The following is an 8,547-nucleotide window of genomic DNA, read 5'->3' as shown; positions in this document are numbered from 1 at the left end:
AGCACTCTAAAAAAAAATGTGTGTAAAGTAACTGAAGCTATGGCATTTTTCTATCACAGATTTGCTGTACAGTTTCGTCTGAAAATATGTGAATTATATAAATATGTTGAAGAAGCTATGAATAGATGTTTAATTTCTTATTTCATGGTAAAATAATATAAGAATAAATGTATTTGAATTTGAAATGTGATCTGTCGCCCATACACAGGACAATATATTGCCTGTGCAGATCACACCACATTGATCAAGCGATAAGGAAGGCTAGAACTATATGGAATGAATAAAATTGAAACAACTAGACAAAAAGTATGAAATCTATTCTGGCATGCCACTTTTTGTCGTATGATCTTGAATACAAATTTTATTTTCAGGTGATAGATAATATGGAGCTCCCTTCAATAGGTGGCATCAGAAACACAATCTAATACGTGGATAGATAGATTATATTTGGTATTCCAGAAAGAAATTAATGAGCATCAAAACTAGAGAACTACTTCTGATAATTATATACAGATTATTTTAAATTTAAAACAAAATCACTGTTAATTGCCTAAAAACTGAGGTTGGGACTGAAATATTTTCTTATGTTCATTTTCCAACCAAACGATTTCACAAAAGAAGTGACAGGATAGATAAACAACAAAAACGTCTGGGGTGCAACAGTAAATGAGCTATATCGATAGCAGTATAAGTCCCACCGGAAAAAGATATTAAATAAACACTGGAGGATAACTGCTTCGGGGTGAGCAAGACTACATGGATTGGGAAAAAATAATGGTCCCTTACAAGCACTGATGGTGAAAAGATTTTCGTCCTGTCCCCTGTCCATTCATGCTAAAGGACACACCTTTTTAAAATTATTTTACTTTTTTATTGCTTTATGTGGCAATCACATAATGTGTATTTTAAGTTCAAATGAGATTTGTATTCTTAATCAAATTTGTATATTTTGCACATTAATACATCCAATGAAATTCAATAATAAATCCCAAGACATTTCGTGTTGCTCTGTGCACTTCATCAGAATAAAACGTAATTAGATTTTTAGCAGTAGAGAAACATGACAGAAAAAGACACCATTGCTAAAATGCTAACCACATTCATCAGTAAAACAGTAAGTATTATTCTATACCTCAGATAGTCCAAACATTCAATCAACTGTTCCGCAGCATAGTGCCTGAGTGTCCAGACTCCACAGGTGATGCCCAATGTTGACCTGAATTATACACTATTCTTGTTAGACCTGACATCATTGGTGTGAGTCTCCCTTCCATTTTTGACGGATTGCCTCCTCTGTTTTAATATGTTTTTGCTGGATTTATGCTTTGGGCACTGTGCCACTGTAATCAGTGCCACAGTGCAAGTGCTCCCTATGGTAAATTGATGTACTGATTGGTTATTCCACAATTGGGTTATTTGATTTACTGTCAGCCCCTAGTACAGTGCACCATGTGTGCCCAGGGATTGTAGATCAAATACTGCTGGTGGGCTTGCAGCACTGGTTGTGCCACCCACAGAAGCAGCTTGTAAAGTATGTCTCAGGCCTGCCATTGCAAGGCCTGTGTGGAGTCGAGCACTGCCATGTCGACTTGGCAAAGTGCACCCACTTGCCAGTCCCTAAACCTTTGCTTTGCTAAGGTAAGACATGCTCTGATGTGTGTAGCATGTTCTAATAGTGAATTACAGCCATTTTCATTTTTCACCAATGAAGGCTATCTGTTCTCATAGGCCAGAATGGGCAGTTAAGATTGTTACATTCTTATAATCCTAACCGACTAAGGGAACATGGTAGAAATTCAAATTTAGTATGCCTGAATTCAGAATAATAAAATACATCTTTTAGTAAAGTTTATTTTAATATTCTGTGTTTGCAAATACCACTTTTAGAAAGTAGGTATTTGCTTGTCTAACCATTTGAGCCTGCCTCTGCTGGTTTGTGTATTCCTTGTCTGGGTTTGTGTGTGATAGGGCTTGGGAAATTCCAGGAGACAGTCTGGGACAGTGCAGTGGTGAATAGGGAGATTTACATCCAGATAGGAGGGGGAGAGTGCACCTGGGACCTGAATAGGGCTGGGCCTTCCCTCTACAATGCTGGCTCCACACCATGTGGCTTGTCTGATGTCTCTGCCCTGCACAGTGAAAGTAGAAGAGGAATCCTGTCAACAGAGTGCTCCAGAGCTGGATCTTCCCTCCCCTGTGCTGGCTCTACCTCCTGTGGGGCATTTGATGTCTCTGCCCTGCACAGTGAAAGGAAGAGAAGAGTCATGTCAACAAAGTGCTCAGGAACTGGTTTGAACTAGGCAGAGGCCTCTCTGCCTTCAGAGAACAAAGGATTTTGGTGTATAAATATTGGGGCCCAGTCCCACAGACTTTAGATCACTTCTGGAACAAGAAACCTTTCTGCCAAGGAGAAGAACCAAGGAAGCTGCAGGAGTTGGACTGCCCCTCTGCCAGTGTGCTGTTTGCTGGGTTGGCTTGCAGTGGTTGCTTCATTGCAAAGGGAAAGGAGAAGGAACTTTGTAAGGACTTTCATCTACAGAATATTCTCCAAGGGCTTGAACTGTGCTTCCCTCCTGCTGAAGTCTCAGGGTCAAAAGACTTCACCTCCAGCTCCCTCCTGAATTTCCTTGCTGGGAATTCTGACTCCAGTCACTTGCGTGCCGCTGGGAGCTGGAAGCGTGACGCATCGAGAAGAAGCGTGTCGCCGCCGCAGCTGAAATCATTGCAACTCTGGAGAAGCTAGCCTTCACCGCATCTCCTGGAAGAGTGTGTTCATCGAAGCTGCCTGCTGTCGCATCGCCGGAGTAGCGTGACGCCATCGAGAAGTCGCCATCGCATCGCTGGAGAAGCGCGTCGCAGGGCCTGTCGCGGCTCCAAAGTACAGAGTCGCCGCAAGGCTGCCAGGGCGTCATTGCATCATCATCGCATCGCCACATCAAGGGCGCCATCTTCTCGCATCGCAACTGGATCATCGCATCGTCATCACATCGCATCAAGGCGCCATCTTGCGCAGCACAACAGCCCCGCAGGCTGAGAATATATGCATCACCTCTGCCGGTAAGGCTCACGACGAGTCCCCTACTCTGCACAAGCATTAAGGCAGGACGCAACCGTTCCCCCGGATCACGGAACCGACGCATCTCCCCTTTTGCGAGCCTTTTGTTGACTATTGCGTTACGCATCCATGTACTTTGTTGAGAACTTTGTCGCATCTTCCATCAACTTGAACTAAGAGACTTTAATCATCTTTTAGGTAATCTTAAGTGTAGTATTGTGGATGTTTGTCGTTTGTGGTCTTGTATTAAGTCTATATAAAGAATACTTATTTTTATAAAACCTGTGTTGTGTCCATCTGTAGTGTTATCTCTGTATTACTGTGTATATTCATAAATGCTTAACACACTGCCTCTGAGATAAGCCTGTCTGCTCGTGCCAAGCTACCAAGGGGGTGAGCAGGGGTTATTAAGGAGTGTAATCCCCTTATCCTGACTTAGAAGTAAGGGTCCCAATTTGGACAAAGGTGAATACCATTGCCAACTAGAGACCCCCAGATCTAACAATTCTTAAAAGCTTTTTTCTCATTTCTGGTACCTGCTAGTGGTGAGTATAGTATTTATTATTCTAACTACTTTTATTGCAGTTCGAAATTACAAAAAACATTTTGAGTTGATCCTTTTTGTTTAATCCAATTGGTTATTGCATATCATTTCTTTTTATCCAGAAAGACTCCATTTGGGAAAGTTATTTTTTTATCACAGTCACTCCATGCCCCTATTTTGGTAATAGGTTCATACCTAAAACTTAATTAGCTTGATCTCATTTTTTATGTAAAATGGCTGGTTACCAATGCCTTCTTGTTTTTTAACATAAATGTGCTCCTGCGTTCAGATTAATTTATTCTTAATCACATTTGACTACTTGTTTCAAAGTAGATTTATCCCCGTTTAGTGGCTGGTATAAGAATTTTCCTTTATTACATTTGAACAATGTGTAGATGGGATTTTCTTCAACCGTGATAAATATTTATTTCATGGCTTTCCCTCTTTGACACTTTCAAGGTTGCATTATACTTCAGGTTGGATGTAATTTAAAAAAACGTTTCTATATCATTACACTTAAGCTGTGCTTCTTTTGCTCTGAATACTCAATTGATAAAAGAAAAGTAGTGGTATCAGAATGGCATGGTAATTAAGTAAGAATGGATAAGTCCTATTAAATGTATCCGTCTATGGTTTAGCCTTTAAAGTGTTTTTACTGTAAATTTGATAGTTTTTAATAGAATTTATTTATTTTATTTTCTAAAGATATTTCCTACTTGGGAAACATCAAAGGTCCGGCAGGCTGAGTACTTTACCTCAAATTGCTTGAAGATTATCCATAGCTAGAGATGTTTTTTCACAAAGCACTGCATTCGACTGTAAAATGTTAGAACCCCATGCAGACGCTTTTAAAAAAATTTATTGCACTTTGACTATATTTAGCACTGTTGAGTTGCCGAACATTGTGAAATTAATTATGTGAGCAAAAATAAATGATTTGAAAAAAGCTAAATTGATATAGTGATCTTTGTTTTAAATGAATGTATGCCATCATAAAAAAGATTTATAAGAAATATTATTCCGAAAGAATAAAAGCATGCGTGTCTTCAAACTTGTGGGTCAACAGACTAGTCGGTCAATTTTTTCAGAATTATTAGCAGCAGTTAGTTAGCGTTTCATTGAGGTCAACTCTCCGAACGGGGATACATTTTTAAATAGGAGAGAGGATTGGGCAAGCCATTGGAAAGAGGAAACTTAGATAGAGGTCAATGGTCATGACTTGCCCTGTATCCTTGCCCCCATAACAGTGCCCTCGATATCTGATGGACACTGGGAATGCGGTATGACCTTCTACACAAACTGTGCTCAAGAGCTTGCCCTGTGAACCAAATGAATATATCGTGTGGCCATGCCCACCGGACTAACTTGCGATTAACCACCAAATACCTGTTCACCACTTACATGATAGCGTGCCCTATCCTGGGGAGGGGTTGGAAGCATCTGGTGTTGATGGTGTTACTATGCCTGTAGTTACTACAGTCTCAGTACCTGAATTCATCTTGCAAAGAAGTAATATGCTTTTTCAGGCTACGCTCTGTCTGCTTTTTCTAGCTTATCTGCAGTCGCTGATTCAAGGAGGAAGGCTCAGTGGGGAAACACGAATACAGAAGCACCTGCCTCAAAGAAAACCTCCATCCAAAAGTGAAGTCGGAGTCCCACATGCATTGAAAAAGAGTTGCTGGCTCCCAAAAGAAGGTGGTTAGCATACCAATTTAAAGGTGGCCCCTTTATTTCAGGGACACCAGGTATAAATGGTTGTAATGGAGTAAACTACACAAGGTTGGAGGGGCTAGTTGTGGCTCAGACTTGTAGCAATGTAGTCCAGGGTGCAAAATGTAAACAAGATATGAGATGCCTTCTTTCAGTTGTCCTCTAGGGGTGTTCGCAAATACTTGTTTCTCTGAATTTGCTATTTGCGGATGTTATATCTGGGGGTCTCCAGTTGGCAATGGTATCCACCTTTATCCAAATAGGGACCCTTACTTCTAAGTCAGGATAAGGAGATTACACTCCTAAATAACCCCTGCTCACCCCCTTGGTAGCTTGGCACGAGCAGACAGGCTTATCTCAGAGGCAGTGTGTTAAGCATTTGTGAATATACACAGTAATACCGTGATAACACTACAGATGGACACAACACAGGTTTTATAAAAATAAGTATTTTTATATAGACTTAAACACAAGACCACAAACGACAAAAATCCACAATACTACACTTAAGATTACTAAAAAGATTACTAAAGTTGCTTAGTTCAAGTTGATGGTAAATGCGACAAAGTTCTCAGCAAAGTACCTGGAGGTGTAATGCAAAGTAAATAAAACGCTCGCAAAAGGGGAGATGCATCGGTTCCGTGATCCGGGGGAGAGGATGTGTCGTGCCTCAATGCTTGCGCAGAGCATGGGATGCATCGTGATCCTTACCAGAGCGGAGGTGATGTGTAGATTCTCGGCCTGCGGGCCCGTTGCGGTACGCAAGATGGCGCCTTGATGCGATGATCCGGTTGAAGTCCAGAAGTGATCTAATTTCTTGGGATCTGGTCCCAATATTTATACCCCAAAATCCTTTGTTCTCTGAAGGCAGAGAGGCCTCTACCTAGTCCAAACCAGTTCCTGAGCACTTTGTTTACATGACTCTCTTCTTCCTTTCACTGTGCAGGGCAGAGACATCAGCCGCCCCACAGGAGATGGAGCCAGCACAGGGTAGGGTAGATACAGCTCTGGAGCACTCTGTTGACATGATTCCTTCTCTCCTTTCACAGTACAGGGCATAGACATCAGACAAGCCACAGAAGGTGGAGCCAGCATTGTAGAGGGAAGGCCCAGCCCTATTTAGGTCCCAGGTGCAACTCCTCCCTCCCATCTAGATGCAGATCTCTCTATTTACCACCGGGCTGCCCCAGCCTGTCTCCTGGAATCCCCCAGCCCTGTCACTCACAAACCCAGACAAGGAATACACAACCCAGCAGAGGCAGACCTGGATAGTTAGGCAAGAAAAAACCTACTTTCCAAAAGTGATATTTTCAAATATAGAATATTAAAAACAACTTTACTAAAAGATGTATTTTATTATTCTGAGTTCAGGCATACTAAAATTGAATTTCTACCATGTTCCCTGAGTCAGTTAGAATTATAAGAATGTAATAATCTAATTGCCCATTCTGGCCTATGGTGAACAGGGAGCCTTCAATAGTGAAAAACGAAAATGGTTGTAATTCACTATTAGAACATGCTGCACACATCAGAGCATGTCCTACCTTATGTTTACAATGCACCCTGCCCTTGGGCCTCACATAGGGGTGTCTAATATGAAGCAAAGGGAAGGTTTAGGGGCTGGCATGTGGGTGCACTTGGCCAAGTTGACATGGCAGTGCTGGACTGCACACAGGCCTTGCAATGGCAGGCCTGAGACACACTTTACATACTGCTTCTGTGGGTGGCACAACCAGTGCAGCAAGCCCAACAGCAGCATTTGATTTACAAGCCCTGGGCACATAGGTGCACTGTACTAGGCGCTGACAGATAAATCAAATAACCCAATCATGGAATAACCAATTAGTACATCAATTTAACATATGGAGCACTTGCACTGTGGCAATGATTAGCAGGGGCACAGTGCCCAAAGCATAAAACCAGCAAAAACATATCAAAACAGAGGAGGCAATCCGTCGAAATGGAAGGGAGACTCACACCAATGATGCCAGGTCTAACAGCAGACAAGATATTCTTTGAGATGCTCAAAGAACAATCGACACCCACTTGACAAGGTGGCACCCACCAGGAGCGGAGTCAAAGAGGTTTATGGTTAAACACACTTCAAAGATGCATCTAGTTTGAATTGGGAAGCATATGTAATAGGGGGATGTTTACACCAGGTACAAGTTCCATGAGGACAAGTTCACACAACAAGGCATACTTCGAGAAAAGATGGCCTACCCAGGGTTCTTCTGAAGTTCACTATTAGAAGATACAGGTTAAACAAAGAGAGCATAAGGATTTTTCAAGGACACACTCCAAACCATAATTAAAAGATGGACTCAAGCAAAAGAACTTGATTTCCCATCATCCATCTGCACAAGAAGTGACATCATTAGATTTCCCACTCACGGCACCCTGCGCTCCTACTTAAGCACGGATGCACAGTGGATGCGTGCAGCGGGCATGCCGCTGATGTGCCACTTTTTTACACAGCCTATGCCCAGTGACAGGAACCCTGGGTCTCCCCTACCCAACACTACCCTGGAGCACTCCGTTGTGCTCTCAACCTCAGCCACCGCTCATGGGAATACTGCCACACTGCACCACACTACATGAAACGAGCATTCACATAATCTTCCTGCAAGTTCTCATGCACTCTCAGACACCCTACACCCACCACTCCCGCACCAGCAGCACCCCAATTACCCACAAACAAAACAGACACCCTCTCACACTCACACAGATCACCCACCACTCCACAACATGCCACACTCTCAAGCATGCTCCTCAACATCTGTTCACTCGCAAAACACACCACAGAGATATGGAACCTATTTGATGACCATGCTCCGGACCTGCTCTTCCTCACAGAAACTTGACTAAACCCAACCCAAGCCAACCCCACCGGCTACAAGATCACCAGGCAAGACCGTCAGCACAAGCTCGGAGGTGGAGTCGCCTTCATATTCAAGGATACCATCAGCTGACTACCTACACAGAAACCCCTACCAGCTACATGGTACCTCACATTCAAGAAACGCATCACATCCAACTTCACTCTGCAAAGTTTACAGACCACCAAGGTACCGCACCAATTTAGCCAGCGACATCACAGACTTTGTTGCACCCCCATCATCAACGCAGTCACCTCATTACTCATCGGAGACCTTAATTTTCACCTAGAAGACCACACCAACCCTAACTCTACCGCTCTTCTAGGATCCCTTGGAAACCTTAGCTTCACCAAGCAGGT

This window comes from Lissotriton helveticus, chromosome 6 (genome assembly GCF_964261635.1).
Source record: "Lissotriton helveticus chromosome 6, aLisHel1.1, whole genome shotgun sequence".
Lineage (NCBI taxonomy): Eukaryota > Metazoa > Chordata > Amphibia > Caudata > Salamandridae > Lissotriton > Lissotriton helveticus.
This window is presented reverse-complemented; position numbering follows the sequence as displayed.